The sequence below is a fragment of the Ursus arctos genome, unplaced genomic scaffold (assembly GCF_023065955.2).
Source record: "Ursus arctos isolate Adak ecotype North America unplaced genomic scaffold, UrsArc2.0 scaffold_16, whole genome shotgun sequence".
Classification (NCBI taxonomy): Eukaryota; Metazoa; Chordata; class Mammalia; order Carnivora; family Ursidae; genus Ursus; species Ursus arctos.
The window spans coordinates 53,019,908-53,036,698 of record NW_026622830.1 but is presented as its reverse complement, the minus strand read 5'-3'; the positions used below and the strand labels follow the sequence as shown (position 1 = coordinate 53,036,698).

Sequence of the window (16,791 nt, the reverse complement as noted above, 5' to 3'; positions counted from 1 at the left end):
CTCCTGACACACGTGCCCATGAGTTCAGAGTTGAAGGCGGCAGGGAAGGCTGCCTCGCAAAGATGAAGCTTATCCTGGGACGAGGGCAAGGAAGCCGTAACCCCGAGTCTTGACCTGTGCTCTCACGGTTGTGGAGGTCTCGTGCGTACAGGGATGTAAATGGGCAGCACATATGGAAGACTCACAGGGGAATACAGCAGAGACCATCCGCTCCCTTACGTGAAGGTGTGCTCATGATAACCACTGCACTCTTCTCAACACTTCAGGCCATTCATAATTTTTAATGAGGCTGCTATTAACATGCAAATGACTGCTAAAGAAAATCACTGTTTTTTTAAATTAGCAATTAACTGAAAGCATCATATTACTTGTAATATAAGGCACATCTTAAAAAGTTCCTACGTATACTAAATATGTCTATATTAGGGCATGATGCTGTTGATAATAAGAATGTTCCTATCCCTACTCATGAGAAAAGATAAGTAACGTGTCCTATATATGCAAAACCTGTCAAGGACCCAGTGTGTCCACACTAAAGGCATCATCACCTGCCCGTGGTCAGCCTCCCCTTCAGACTACTGGATCCCAGGAGAAGGTTGTGTATCAAGCACGGGAGAGTGACATCATCGGGGAGAAAGCACGGACAAAGGACAGGCTGGAGGAGTCAAAGGCAGATGAGCTCTCTGTGGGACAGGAAGGATGTGTGCAGCCTACAGATGTCTGGGTGAAACTGAAGTAAGCATAAATGTCCTTCCTGGCTTTTGATTCAAGGCCCAGAATTTCTGTCAGGCCACCACGAAAGACGCTGCAGGTTGTGTCTACCCAAGGGCACCCAGCCACGGGGCAGCGGGAGCCGAAACCCAGCCCGCCCCCTAGTCTTCACCTCTTGTGCTCTGGGGCAGGGGATCTGCCTAGGGGGAAGAGACAGCCATTTCGAGTAATTCTTTCAGCGGCAACTTCTGCAGCTTCTCCTTGCCAACAACACAAATCCCTGAGCTGCACAGGACAGGCACTGGCACCGCTTTCAAATTCCCACGAAAGCGCTTTGTCTTCCTGTCCCAGCTCTGCCAATTCACTACCGAGAGCACACCGACACCGGTGGCCCTCACTAAAGCTCGGGTTTTAGCACATCTCTTTACTCCACAGCAGCTCCCTGCTAGCACAGACTCCAGAGCTGCCTCTCTGCTGTTAGGGCCGAAGTCTATGTTCACATCTGTCCCCAACCCTCTGTCTCAGCAGGTCTATCCTTCGGGGACAAACAGTTTCTTACTGTTGATGTACCATCCACAGTCTGAGGGAAATCCCACCCTTTCTGGATGCCCTCCCTGATGACCCCTAGCAAAGGTTATCTTCATGACCTCTCAAGGAATGGGCACACAGATGCCTACCTGCAGAGAGGCAAGTGTACGGACGCTTAGTCCAGAGCTGTGGAGCCCAGGGGAAAGGCAGGCTCCCAATCTGGAGTTTTATGGGATAGATACAGTTTTAGTCCATTCACTTGATCACGCCACCTGAAGACACCCAGTGTGACCTCAGGTTGGGTTCTGTTGAACAAAGAGTTCCCATCCTGCAGGACCTCCTCATTAAACAAGGTAGCAACTTTCACTTTCCACTAAAAAATTAAAAGCAATAAACACACAGACATTTCCCTTTATTTCACGTTTTGCTTTTTCTTTATGCTTCCATACTGTGTTCTGTCCTGTTTCTCTAGAACTCCTGAATATCTCACTGCTGACTCAGTTTGAATGGTGGCCAAGATTATGAATACACAAGGACTTCTATATTTGAAGCTCAGTACATACACTCAGTAACTTAAATAATTTTGAGAACCAAATAGTTGGTTCTGCATAACTGAAAAATAACTTTGAGGACTAGGTATTTAGTAAGGAATGCATACTCAAAAAAAAAAAAAAAAAAACCCAAACCCAACAGTACTACCATATGGAAAAGTATGCATGTATTATTTCTGGAAGACGTACATTCAGAAAAAGATCTCTAGGGAGATAACAGGACAAGGCTTTATAATTTGCCACTAATGGCAGCTGAATTACATTTAAATTTCTCATCCTGGTTTGATGTCCCAGGACAATCCTACCCTACAGTATATAAACCTACACTTTGCTACTCTGAACTATCCCTTTACTCATCTGTATCATATCCCAGAATTTGGAAATATATAATTTTCCTGATTTTCACATGAGATATTCGCAGGAAAAGAATTCTTCTTGAGGATGAAAAGACACTAGCCAGTGTGTACACGAGGCTCCCATCTCATCAGGAACAGAGCACGTGGCCTCAGAGCCATTCTACTACGGGGGGACAGTTATTGTCTTGTCAGCTTCCTTGCTCCGGGGGAGAAAGGGAAGTGGAGGTGCACGCAATGCTGCTATGAACGAGCTTCTAGCTGGCATCGTACACATGCAGCAGCACTGCTTAGAAACAGACGCACTGGGTCAAAAGCTACTTTAAAATGTGACGTTTTGGAAGTATGGCCACCAGGGAAACTATACCAATTATACTTGGCACACAATGTTAGAGACTGTCCTTCACCTCATGCCAATGCTGGGTAAAATTAATCTTAAAGTGTTTATCGATGTGACGGACCATAGAAGGGGGGGCATTTCATTATTATAATTTACATTTCCCTCATTATATACTAGTGAGATGACACTGTACTTTCATTTCTAAAAGTTCTTTTTATGATTCTGCTTGGTTCCACTTGGTCACTTATCTTTCAGACTATGCTCTAGAAAGAAATAATGACCTTTCCACTGGTAGAAAGAAATCCTGCAAACCATTCCTTCATGTTCATCCACTCTTGAATGTTCACTCACTCTTTTGGTCATTTGCATCTAGCCTACATCTGGTGGTAAGACAGCACCCTTAGCCTCCAAAGCCTTAATCTAGAAGGAGAGAGGTGAGCATGAACAGTCTGTGGGGAAGGTGGCAACAAGATAACAAGAGATACTTGCTGTGTCTAGCTGTCTTCTCACAGTGATTTGCAAGATGTCTTTATTCTGAGAGAGATCTAAAACCACACACTGTGTTGTGAACAGTGCTCGTGTCTCTACTTCCCCCCAGGAGTTACAAGTGCACTCATCACTACTGATCTGTTTGTTACAACATCCAGCCGTTATTTTTCTGCGTCTCTCTTTCAGATGCTCCTCACAGTAAGGAAACCGACAGCTGTTACTGTCCTCGGCTCCTCCTGTGCAGGTCTTTCTGTACCACAAAGAAGGCGTGGAGATCCACACCCTGCTCTCCAACATGAGCGCAGCCCTTCTGTCGGCTCAGCACTCACGCAGAAGTCGGCCCCAACTCGGCCAAGACAAAGCACGCCTGTGTCTATCTGCTCCCTACTGCTGCTGTAACCAATAACCACACACGGAGGGGCTTAAAAGAACACAAACGTATACTTCTCCGTTCTGGAAGATCCCAAATCTGAAATGGGTCTCACTGGGCTAAAATCCAGGTGTTGGAAGGGATGTGCTGCTTTCTGGAAGCTCTCGGCCGGCCTTCTCCAGCTGCTAGAGGCCCCTCTGTGCGTCTGCACTGCAGCCAACCCTTCATCCGCAGTCCCCTCCCTCGGACCACAGCCAGTAAAGGTCTGCGGCTCCTCATCTCCCCCATCTCAAGGTCATCTTCATCTCGGTAACATCTTCAAAGTCCCTTCTGCCATGGAAGGTCACATATACACAGGTTCTAGATTAGGATGTGGACCTCTTTAAGGGCCATTCTTCTCTCTACCACAATCGCCATCTCTAAGCATCTAGTGATAAGAGAATTCTTTCTCATGCTCTTACTGTCTCATATTCTTCTTAACACTGCTTTTGAGTCTGTTTTTTTCCTTAAGGATTTTCTTTCTAGTTTCTTCCTGGATGATACTCTCCCTCCATTAAAGGAATAATTTAACTAAAATCTCTGTAGTCCTTTCCTGCACCAAAGTTATCTGAAAAACCATAATCAGTGTTCGAGCTTTTAAATGCACATTCACCCGATCCTCTATCAGACAGAAAAAGTTTACGTTTGAGACACACATAAGGCATCTGTGACACCACCTAGCAGTGAACACTAGAGACCACGGGACTACCACACACTGAGTTCCCCAGGCAGCCCTCTGGGCTGAACTCAGGGAAAACTGCCTGCTGGCTGCCTTCCCCTACGGCCACTAGCCATTCTTAGCACAGCACTGTTCACAGAGCTCCTAACTCCCACAAACTCAGAGAATCCCACACTGTTCACGTGTCTGCCCACTCTGGTCAGCAAGCCGATTTTAAATTGATCAGAATGCTTCTCTCTACTGTTATTCTTCCTACTACCAGCTTGGTTACAATAGTTAGTCCTAATCCAACCAACTCCATTCACCTTTTAGCAAACTACAGGACTGAATTTCTTGTGTTCACTTCCTCTTGCAGGTTCAGGTAATTACATCACCTTCCTCTAGAGGCTCACGACGAGCACTGAAACCTCGCAGTGTACTACGTAGTCAGGAAAGGGCACTGGGCCTGTTAATAAACTTGAAGATAACTTTGAAGGTGACAAGAATATTGTCCAACAACTCAACTGCAACTTAATCTTTAGCAGCATTATATGGTACTTGCCCAGATTTGGTGTCTGGGTATAAAATGGATTATTCTAGACCCTGTGATTTAAGGAAAATAGTAACAAGGTAGGAATGAAGGTCTGACAGAAGTTATCAGTAAGGACAGGTATGGTTTTCAATAGGTGTAATCTCTGATTATCAATTCAATTTCTTTTACGGTCATCAGTCTACTACTTTCTACTTCTGCAACCAATGTTCCTAATTTACATTTCTATCAGAAGTACTCCATTTCATCTAGGATTCGTGTAGTTACTCCAATGGGGCTCTGTCAAGCACCAGTCTGTGTGCCTGCTAGGCCCTGCTGAAGATGCCGGGGACAATACCAGGAGGCAGAAAGGCCCCTGCTGTCACAGAGCTTACGGTCTACGGGAAGAAAGCAGAGAATAAAAGAGCAAACAAATCAAGAAACAAGACAATCTCAGCAAGGACAAATCATCATCAAAATGGGGTGATGGGCAATAGAAAAGGTGGCAGAGAGGGAGCTCTCTGGGGCTGAGAGGCCGAGGGAACGAGGGCAGTCACTGGAAATAAGAACAGGCCACAAAGAGCCAGATCCTGTAGGTCCTCGTAGGCTGCTGAAGGAATCTGGCTTTCCTCTGAGAGAAATGGGGAGTTGCTGGAGGTTTTGAGCAAATGACTGATTACAAGACTGGCATGTTAGAGAAACGGCGCAGGAAGCTGAAAGTCAAAGGGAGCGAGCTGGAGGAGAGAAGGTCATGGGGCGCGACAGGGAGAGGAGAGTCAGGGGCTTCTGAAGGACCTGAACGTTCACCCTACATGAGACAGGAAGCCACAGGAAGGTTCTGAGTTGAGGAGTGACACGCTCTGGCTTTCATTTTCATAGGGTCACCTGGCTGCTGGGCTGTGAACAGACTCAGGGGTTCCAGGGGGACAGCGGGATGTCAGGAGACCATGTGGCTCGAAGAAGGTGTCGCAGTAGGGGTCAGATGAAGTGGGTGGATTCTAGGTGCATCTGGGGACCGTGTGGCAGGACCGGCTAACGTACTGGGTGTAGGGCGTAAGCAAAGGAGGAGCAACAGATGATTCTAAGTGTCTGAAAGAAGGGAAGCCCTCAGACTGACACACAGTCCTTTCAGAGTCAGAAGCGTAGAGATGGAGGAGAGGGGCAGATGCAGCTGGGCGGCACACAGGTCCCAAGTTCAGAGGGAGACCAGTCAGAATGAGGGCAGGTGTGGAAAAGGCAGAGCTGGATTAAATGGTGGTCACAGCTTGAAGAGACCAAGAAGATGGAGGAGAGGTGCACGGGGGCTGCACGGAGACCACAGCACGGTGGTGACCTGTGGCCGCCTGCATCCCTACAGCACTTCTTTCTGGGTTCACGGATCTGTTCTATTATGTCTCCTGTTTTCTTAAAGACAGCCTGTGGGATTAACGTTCTACACCCTTATTTCTCTAAAGACACCTTCATTCCCAGTCTTCATGATTGGTAGTCTGTCTGGAAGACTTCTGCGGTACAACTCACTTTCCTGAGCCCTGAGAAGATGCTGTTCCAGTGTTGTCCTGCATCCAGCATTGCTGATGAAAAGTTTGATGTAAATGTCATTCTGTTTCCCAAGTAGGGGATTCCTCTGGTAGAATCTGGAATTTTCTATACACCCTTATTATTCTGAAGTACCACTACAATGTTTCTAGATGACCATTCTTATTCAATATAGTCCGGCATGAGTTAACCCCAATCTGAGCTCTGGAGCTGCCTGGGCCTTGCTACTGACCCGGGGCCAACGCTATGGCCGAGGTAGGTGATGTCTGCCCCCATGGGCTGCTGCTTATTTAGGGGCAGGATGCGCCAGTCTGCCAGCACTTGGCAGGAATCATGACCGGCGTTATGACTCGCACCTGATTTTGGTCGCATCTGGGCAGCCACACCAGCCAGGTTGAGGCAGATGACGTAGACAGAACGTGCTTACGTGCCCATCTCACAGAAACCCCCCCCCCCCCGAAGAAGGTGCTGGGCCTCCTCCTACACAGGTGGCCACGTGGGCCAGGGATGGCCTCCGAGTGTCCGAGGCCATGAGGCCTGCACCTGAGACACTGCTTTGTACGCTTTGCCTATAAATGGTGGAGTCCTAGGAATCCTTTCAACAACCATTTAAATTAATTAAAATAAAGTAGCACATATCTGTAAAAGGAGTAAAATTACTAACTGCAGCATGAGAAATAAAACCTCTATAATGAATTACAACAAGAATCCAGATATTTTCTCAACGCCTCCAAAGGTGCTGGTTCTTGAGTCAAGCAAATTACTTTCTACTGAGCACAACTGTCTAGCAGAAATGAAAATGCAAGCTGTACATGTTCCTTTAAAATTTCTAAAAATAAATAAATAGAAATGGGTGAATTCCATTTTAATAACATATTCCATTTAACCTACTATATGTCAAGAACATGATCTTTTCAACAGGCAATCAAAACAGGTTATTAATAAGATATTTTACCTTCTTTTTTCACACTAAGTCTTCAAAACCTTGTATTTTTACACTTACAAGACATCGGCTAAGACTGGCTACGCCCGGGTGTCCACCTGCTGCACACAGTGCCCAGAGCAGGCAGTGCAGCAGGGTGGGGTCTGAATCGAATTATTCAGCTCCTTTGGGTTGTTTTCTAATATTCGGTTACTTTGGATAACAGTAAGCTATCTCTTTTCAGAAACTGGGTGGCCTGGCTTCCTCTTTGCTACCATTATTAAATGGTCTGTTGCTTTCTACCAAGTGCCTATGCTTCCAATCTGAACTCAGCCCCGCACCCATTTCTGCCGGAGGTCACTGGGCCTCAAACGCAGCCACGTTCCTTCCACTGTACCCCTAATGATATATGCCGGTTCCTTTATCTGTAGTGTTCCTTGTGTGGTGCTTCTTGGGGAGAAAGACTGCATGGACATGTGCTTCAGTACTATTCTGTTCAGTTGTGCAAATCCATTACTTTAGAATTAAACTACTGCATTTTCAAATGTTATAGCATTAAATGAACATGAGTGATGAATAACGCCCACCTTCCATCACAGGAAAAGCTGTGGTGAACCAATGCCAACTCAGAGTTCTTTGCCTCAAGGTGAAATCATCAACTGATGGGACCTATTTAATTTCAAACATTTATCAATTACTATGAAGTAAAACCACCTGGTTCTCAGTCACATGGATTTGCTCATATTGATCTTCATAAAGGTCCGACGAATATGTTCTCATAACTTAGGAATGTGAATCTGGTTTAAGTTCTTCTTCACAATATAAACGTTTTCATCTGGTAAGTTTGTAACATTGGCTAAAGGCTTGACATGTGCCCAGGGATCATTGGTTTTCTCCTTGATATGGATCCTCTTGTGTATAGTAAATTTGATACCAAAACACCTTTGTCGTGGAGCCTTTCCACGGTGCATTTTCAGTTATAATCAATCTTGAATGTTTGCTAAATGTCTTGTCAAATTCACATCTCTGAAAGGGCTCCCCTCCTGTACAAATACTCGGAAGTTTATTAAGGCTGATGCAGTGCTTTAAGAGACTTCCTCATTCACTGTAACTGAAATTCACAAAGACTAGAACATATACTAAGAGCCTTCCCATAAGCTCTACATTTGCAAGGTTTCTCTCCAATATGAATCTTCCAATTAACATTAAGGTAGAACACTGGCTGCTGGCCTTTCTACCAAGTGACTCTGTTTATAAAATTAAATATAAAATAAAACTATGGGAAAGCTAGAAAAAGCCATCAAGCTTCATAAAAAGTTGAAGCTTTTTAAAACAAGAGACTACTATATTTCAATTATACCGCAAGTAGATGTTAGTACATATTTAAACCCTGAATGAATTATTCACCTTTGAATAATCCATCTGAACAGTGAGTACTGCAATATTATAGAGGTAATGGAAATTACATAGAACTTCAATGTAATACTGTGCCCTTCAATCTAAATTCTGTCAATCCCTTTAATTTGCTTAAAAGTACTTAAGGCATATAAGTTTAAGAGCAGCAGATTAAATAGCTTCATTAGTATAAAAAGAAAGGGGGGAAAAAAGATGTATCTGTTCATCCTGGCATTGGACACTGTCCTCCTTAGAGATGAACACGGAGTAGGCAGAGGGAAGGAAGGAGCAGTTTCTCTGTAACACCTGGCCAAAGTAAACACCTGCTGAAAACTGGCGTCCTGAACTCAGTTGTCTGAAACCACACCGCTACCCTCTCATCCCCCACTCTCAGCAATCTTGGCCCACGAAGCGCCTCTCACCTCTCTTGGCCACGATGCTCACTGGCCGCCCACAGGCTACCACCTACACTCAACGTTACTCACACAGGCAACCTCGCCACCAGGATTGCCTTGGGAAGCACACTCTGCACTGCAACTAAGGCCATGGGTGTCTCCTCCCCACCACAGTAGACAGTAAGCTGTATGAGCAGGGACCCTTTATATCCCCAGAACCTTGACAAATGTCTGGTGTGTGGAACCAATCAGTTTTTGAAGAACCTATCCTATCTGGAGTCATGCAGATACCTTCAAAATTCACTTTATAGAAAATAATTTATTTCCTAAGTATTAGAGGTTGTTTTAATTGCTTTGTTCTCTTATGTCCTAAAATGTTAAAAAAAAAAAAAAAGAGAGAAAAACATCAATAGCATTATATGAATAACATGATTCAGTTATTATTTTCCTAAGATATGTTACAATTAAAATTCTGTCAGTCACATATTAAGTGAATAAATAATATAAAGAAAAAGTTAACATCACTGTAATATGGGAATAAAAATTTTTATCTTTTTTGGTGTGTGCCATTAACCTAGGCCCATGTAACTTTAATGTCCATGAAGGGTCTCTCCCAGGAAAATGCACTTACCCTGACATCGGTAGCATCTCCATGCCTGATCATACTGGCCCAAGCAGCTGGCTCACTGCTGTTTTCAAAATAATGAAAGACCTTCAACACTCGCTCCATTGCCCCAGGGGAACATTCCACTCCGGTACCCAGGTGAGTTGTGGTACTCGAATTTGGTGTGTGATTCAAGTTTGGGTCAAGGTAAGCAGCTGCCATTATTTTGCTAGATGCTATGTATCTGTCATACTCTAGAAGGGGGAAAAAAAAGCTGTCAGTGTACCATATTTGAAATCTATTAAAATGTGGTTAAAATCTATTAAAACATGATATACTGATCCTTATATTAACAACACTGCTCTATGTTCTTCCCCTATGGTCATGTCATATGCAGAAGGTGAGCATCGGGAGAGCAGAGACCTGACTGACCAAGATAATCGCTGTACTCTCCTGCACCCAGAGCACTACCGAATTCACAATAGCATAACAAATATTTGTTAAATTTTCTTAACAAATTAAAAGACCAGGAGTCCTATTTTAGCTCTGTCAAACATTCACCATGTTATCTATGAACAATGTCACCTCACCGTCCACCCTTTTAAAATCACAGCCTTTAAATCTGTGGGAAAACCTCCCAGGAAAGCCAAATATGTTAATTTTGCTGACTACTTCTGAAAACCTATACATGAGATGCAAGTTCTTTCTTCATACAATAAAAATGCAATGAGTGGTCATGACACATACGAGGCACTGGTGACAAAAACCCCAGAGTTAAAACCAAGTCCTCCCACTTATCCAGTCCCTCAGCAGGAGAGTCAGACAAGTCACAACTGAAAATAAAACGAAACCAGAAAGCACAAACCAACCACTGTCTGGTCTGTCGGTGTGATAGGAAGACTTCCATTTGAATGTGGGGCAATAGCTTGGCCAACATGAACACTCCCACTGAGAAAAGTCAGGTTAAAAACCAGACCAACGGGGCGCCTGGGTGGCACAGCGGCTAAGCGTCTGCCTTCGGCTCAGGGCGTGATCCCGGCGTTGTGGGATCGAGCCTGACATCAGGCTCTTCTGCTATGAGCCTGCTTCTTCCTCTCCCACTCCCCCTGCTTGTGTTCCCTCTCTCGCTGGCTGTCTCTGTCTCTGTCGAATAAATATATAATATTAAAAAAAAGAGAAAAAAAAAAAACCAGACCAACGTTTGAAGTCCAAGATATTGTGAGGCAACCAGGACAGCAGGGGACATAGGTGGAGACATGAAGAGACACTGAACAACAGCTGCCTCTTCCCAAAGGGCATTTGCCAATTCTGGGCCTTCAAGAGCCTGAAGATCCAAGAAAAAGCCACCAATGAGAGAGAAACCAGCTGAGCTTTTGGCAGTGAGAGACCAAGTTATGAGCATGGGGACCCTAGGACTCTGGTGAGCAGGACAGGCTGGAGAACTGAGCCACACACTCCGCTAGTTGTCCCTTTAAGATAGTTACCAATCCTGAAACCAAGCCCAACGGGAGCCATTAGAAGCTCAGTGAAGCTGAAGACAGGCAGAAGAGACTAGGAGTCCACCTGGGCCCAGCAGACAAAACGGGAACAGCATGACAGACAAACTCAACCTAACCAACAGAAAGCACTACACCCAAGCGCAATTCACCTCCGCAAGAGAAGTACCCACTAACTACGCACAGGAGGCAGTCACTAAAACTGACCACGTGGCGGGTGAAAGAGCAAGATTCAATAAATATCAAAGGACTAAAATTATTAAAAGTATATTCTGTCTCTAGCATTAAAGCTGGACAACAACAAAATAATTAAAAAATCACCAACTGTCTGGAAAAAAATCACCGTTTGGAAATTAAGCAACATATTTCAAGTAACCCATTAGCCAAAAAGAAACTCAAAGTATTCTCAATTCAACAATACAATTAAAAAGAAAGATCAATACTACATGCAGACAGAGCTGTCATTAGAATAAAATCTACGCTTTTATTATTTTTTTTAAAGACTTCATTTTTAAGTCATCTCTACACCCAGCCTGGGGCTTGAACTTACAACCCTGAGATCAAGTGTTGCACGTTCCACCTACTGAGTCAGCCTGGCGTCCCTAAGATCAATACTCTTAAATGCATGTATTAGAAATGAAGATTGGAAATTAATCATCTAAATATCCATATTTCACAGTACAATTTGGAAGTTGAACAAAATCAAGGTTTGGTTTTTTTTTTTTTTTTTTAACAAGAATAATGCAACTGATAAACCTCTAGCAAGACTAATCAAGGAAAAAAAAGATAAGGCGAAAACTAATGACAGCAAGAATGAAGCAGAACAGATAACAGAATGTTAATAATAGGAAGTAATGATAGAATATCAGATATTATTAAGAATATCATGAACTATGTCAATGAACATAAAAGTTGAGATGCATACACAATTCTTTTTTAAAAGATTTTATTTATTTATTTAACAGAGAAAGAGCACAAAAGCTGGCAGAGGGGCAGAGGGAGAGGGAGAAGGAGGAGGAGGCACCCCAGTGAGCAGGAAGCCTAGCTTGGGGCTTGATCTCAGGACCCTGGGATCATGACCAAAGCCGAAGGCGGACACCTAACCGACGGAGCCACCCAGGTACCCTGAGATGGGGCATACACAATTCTTTACAAAGTACAACTTAAGCCCAAGCCATTAGAAACTGCTGCTGTACGAAACCAAAACCATAAATATAAAGCCCATTTAAATAGACCTATTCCGTTAAAAATGGTCAATCTGCAATTAAAATTCTTCCCACAAAGGAATATCTGAATTCTTCCAATAATTTAAGGAAGGATAATATTAATCTTACAGAAATTCTTCCACTGAACAAAAAGGGAACATTTCCCAACTTATCTTATGAAACCAGCAAAACACTGACACAAAACCAGTCAAGGACAATATGAGAAAGGGTACGAATCAATCTTTCTTACAAACACAGGTGCAATAATCTTTAAAAAAAAAAAAAAAGATCAGCAAATGTCATCACGCAATATTTCATAATGTATCATGACCAAGAGGGACCCGTCAGAGGAAGGCAAGGGTGGATAAACACTCAGACAGAGGTCTCTGTTTGCAGCAGTCTTCGTCACACTGTCAGAGCACGGGAGCCACCAAGACACCCTACAGCAGGTGAAAGGAAAAAAAACACTGTGGTCTATCCAGGCAATGGAATATTTAGTGCTAAAAAGCAATGAGCTACCAAACCATGAAAAGACTTGGAGGAAACTTCAATGCGTATTACTAAGTGAGAGAAGCCGATCACATTATATGATTCCAAATATATGACATTCTAGGAATGGCAAACCCACAGAGACAGTAAAAATTTCAGTGGATGCAGAGTTTGGGGGGGGGCAAGGATGAAAAAGTGGAGCAAAAAGGACTTTTCAGGCAGCAAAAAGATTATGTAGGACAGTATAATGAGGATACATGTCATTATATATCTGTGCAAACCCGCAGAACGTACACCACAAGAGTGACCCTACAGTAAACCGTGGACTTCGGCGATAACTGATGGGTCCATGTAGGTTCACCAGTTATAACAGATGTACCACTCTGCTGGGGGATGCTGATAATGGGGAAGTGTAGCAAAAAGCCTCGCTTGGGACTTCTCATTCCATAGTTGAGACCTGCTCAGGCATCAGAGCTCTGACACTCAGCACACTGCCCCAGGCAGCACTGCGGGGAGGGTGGGGGAGGGGGGTGCAGGGCAGGGCTTCCTAAAACGGAATGCTAATCTCGCTGCTGACTATCGGAGCCTCCGCTCTCCCTTGAACACAGAAGATAGACACCTTTTCTGCTCTTGAAAGAAGTAGGGCAGTCCCAAGTCAGGGTGTGAGGAAACAAGGTGCTGACAAAACTTGGAGTTCAAGCTGGGCCTCACCCCACAGTCTGATATAAATACTCCATAAAATAGCACAGATGCAAGAGAGGAAGCAAAAAACTCCCAGAGTTCCCTAGCTGATATTCACTATAACACCCCAAGATCCCACCAAGACAGCAAACTGATTCTCCTTGAAATATGCCAGCCCTTTAATAAAACTTGAGATGTCTGCCAGAACATGAGAGAAGGAGCAAAGAATGCAAACTGTTACAGCTCAATTTTAAAAACTTCAGACATAAACAAGTTTGGAGAGTTTTTAAGAAGTTGGTGATGACCCTAGTTACAGGAAATCCTTAAACAAACTAGACTGCTGTAAAAACCTTCCTCTCCCAAATGTTGTTCTTTCACACAAGATTCGGGTTTCTCTTCTCATCAAGAGTCTAATCTGAATACACTAAATTTCCTATATTGATTTTACTTAACAAAGAGCTAACGTTACTTAAATATTTAATGTTATATCAATACGTGACCGCCTGTATTTTCCAAAAGTCGCTGTGAAAGTGCCTCCTGCTCCAGTGTGACTCTGCCTCTCTCTTCCACAGGTGGAGGCCACGTTCCTTCCCCTCACATCTGGGGGGGCTCCTGACGCACCTAAGAAACATCCCGCGCCAGGTATTAAGAGGCAAACTAGGTTCCCTTGGTTCTCTTGGGCTGCTCGCTCATGAAACCCAACCACATGCTACCCAGAAGCGCAAGAAGCCCGAGAACTGAGCTCCAAGAACCAAAGCCTGAGCTGAGCTGCCCGCTGACAGGCAGCATCGAGTTCCGAGGCCCGTGGCAGAGCCAGCCTCCGAGTGGGCCCTCTGGCTGCCCGCTGTGCCTCCTGAGCTCCCGCCACATGGAAACAGCTGTCCCTGCGGAGCCCTGTCCAGACAACAGATTGGAACAAAATAATTCTTGTCATTTTAAGCCACTAAGTGTTGGGATGACTTGTTATCAGCAAAGATAACTAATATCGCATGGATCCCAACTAAAGGAAGCACGGGTGGTTCTCGCTTTGCACAGGAGTGTGGGGCCTACGATGACTTGACAAAAGTGGTTTGAACAGCACTTGCCTTCTTCTTCCCCTCGCTCTATGACTAAAGACACGGAGTAAGTATCTTTCCAATGCCTTGGCAAACTGTCATGCTCCTTTCTAAGTTTTGGGTCAGCCTCCATCATTATAGCCTCGTACATTCAGTGTCGTAAGCCACCTCCGAAAGCGCCTCTGCTGCGAACTTTCTTGCCACGTCTCCTCCTCCGGAACATCCTCTTTTTTGTCACAACTCTCTTCCTCACTTGTCAATAAGTTCACCTTTATTTGCAAAGCTCCTCTGACCACACAACTAGAAAGTCTGGCTCCACAGCAAAGTCAACATTCCTACAGTCAGCTATCTGCTTCTGTGACCGTCTCAGTCAGAACGCTGCACGGTGACCCGCACGGCGCAGGAAGCTTCTGCCGCACCGCACACCACACACTTACACTCTCCGTTACTTCCCGCCGCACTGCTGGGATTTCTGCGTCCGCATCACCTCCAGCTGTAGCACGCAGAGCCTGCCCAAACTCCACACACCGGCTTTAAGAGCTGAAATAACTGCTGGGTCCACTGGCCAGAGTAACGCAACTAAGTCCGCTGGTTCCTGGGGCGGCTTCATGCAAGCCGAGGGCTCGGCTGCTCCCGCTCCACGGTCACCAGCTTCACAGGACCTCGGCCCGGTCAATTTCACTTCCAGTGTTACCATTTCCTGCTTCAACGCTGCAACTCATCTTTGTTGTCCAATTCCCTCCTGTGATGATCCATTTTTGTAAAATGTCACAGGGGTTTATCCCTGGCAAACAAGAAGGCACCACGACTACACATTTGCTGTCTGTGTATAAACTGAGTAACAGACGCAGGGTGGCCAGTCAGCAGCAGACTGGGAAAGAGCTACCGTGACCGGCTGCTGGTCACACTTCACATCTGTTGCTTCTGTAGTGATCTGCAGACCGAGTCTGTACTTGATGCAATTGCCCACAGGTGATACATGTGTTAACTAAAACGGAACCATTCTGTTGAGGACGGGCATTATTTAAGCCACAGAAATTGATATTCGTACATACTGGAACCATGCAAAGCATGGACTGCCGGCATAACAATTCAACGAATATCTTCATTACACAGACTGTTTTTTGGATTTCGGATAATATGGCAAACTATGTAAATCATTTACTTTACTTGAGATATCACTATAAAAATTTTAATGCTATATATCTGATGAAAATATTCAACATTAGACTTTAATATCAACTATAAATTAATTTCTAAGACTGCTAACACCGAGACCTTGAAAGTAATTGGTGAATAATTTCTGGAGACTTAAAAAAATTCCTAAGGAAATGAGGAATGGCAAAATATAAAGAATACAACTGTGCTGAGTTACATACAGTCTTACTTAATTCAGCCAATTTAAACATGTTATTTGTAAAACCCACATTAACAAAGTGTTGTTAAGATGAACATGTTTTAAATCTAAAGTTAATGTGACAAGTGTAGTTAAGTCATAGCAGTTAAGTCATCATAACCTACTTGTGTTTGTTTATGTATTTATGTTTTAAAGATTTTATTTATTTACGAATGTACGTTATGGGAGATTACTGACTCAATGAAATGATCCAATGTCAGAATCATCAGCATCCCCGAGGGGGTGGAGAAAAACAGAGGTCTAGAAGAGATATTTGAACAAACTGTAGCTGAAAACTCCCCTAATCTAGCAAGGGAAACAAACATTCGTGTCCAAGAGGCAGAGAGGACCCCTCTCAAGCTCAACCACGACAAACCTACGCCACGTCACGTCATAGTGCATTTCGCAAATATTAGATCCAAGGATACAGTATTGAAAGCGGCCAGGGCAAAGAAATTTCTCACGTACCAAGGCAAAGGCATCAGAATTACGTCAGACCTGTCTACACAGACCTGGAATGAGAAAAAGGGTTGGGGGGGCATTTTTAAAGCTCTTTCAGAGAAAAACATGCAGCCAAGAATCCTTTATCCAGCAAGGCTGTCATTCAGAATTGATGGAGAAATAAAGACATTTCAGAATCGCCAGTCATTAACCAATTTCGTAACCACGAAACCAGCCCTACAGGAGATATTAAGGGGGGTTCTATAAAGGTAAAAAGGCCCCAAGAGTGATACAGAACAGAAAGTCACAGCCAATACAAACAAAGACTTTACTGGCAACATGGCATCATTAAAATCATATCTCTCAGTTCTTAGAGCCAATCAAATGGTTTAAACACTCCCATAAAACACCACAGGGTTGCAGATTGGATAAAAAGAAATGACCCATCCATTTGCTGTCTACAAGAGACTCATTTGAAACCCAAAGATGCATTCAGACTGAGAGTAAGGGGATGGAGTACCATCTTTCACGCAAATGGACCTCAAAAGAAAGCTGGGGTAGCAATTCTCATATCAGATAGACTGGATTTTAAACGAGAGACTATAGTT

General features: G+C 44.1%; 1 protein-coding gene and 1 long non-coding RNA gene across 6 annotated transcripts in view; one reads left to right on the top strand and one right to left on the bottom strand.

Annotated features, from left to right (window-relative positions):
- LOC130543845 (uncharacterized) overlaps positions 1 to 16,791 on the top strand; it is a 407,309-nt gene that overhangs the window by 165,449 nt on the left and 225,069 nt on the right. The window lies entirely within an intron of this gene.
- LOC125281973 (uncharacterized) overlaps positions 9,658 to 16,791 on the bottom strand; it is a 59,651-nt gene continuing 52,517 nt past the window's right edge. The window contains exon 4 of the long non-coding RNA XR_007189058.2: positions 9,658 to 9,674. This is a non-coding gene — a long non-coding RNA (uncharacterized LOC125281973). The remainder of the gene's footprint in view (positions 9,675 to 16,791) is intronic.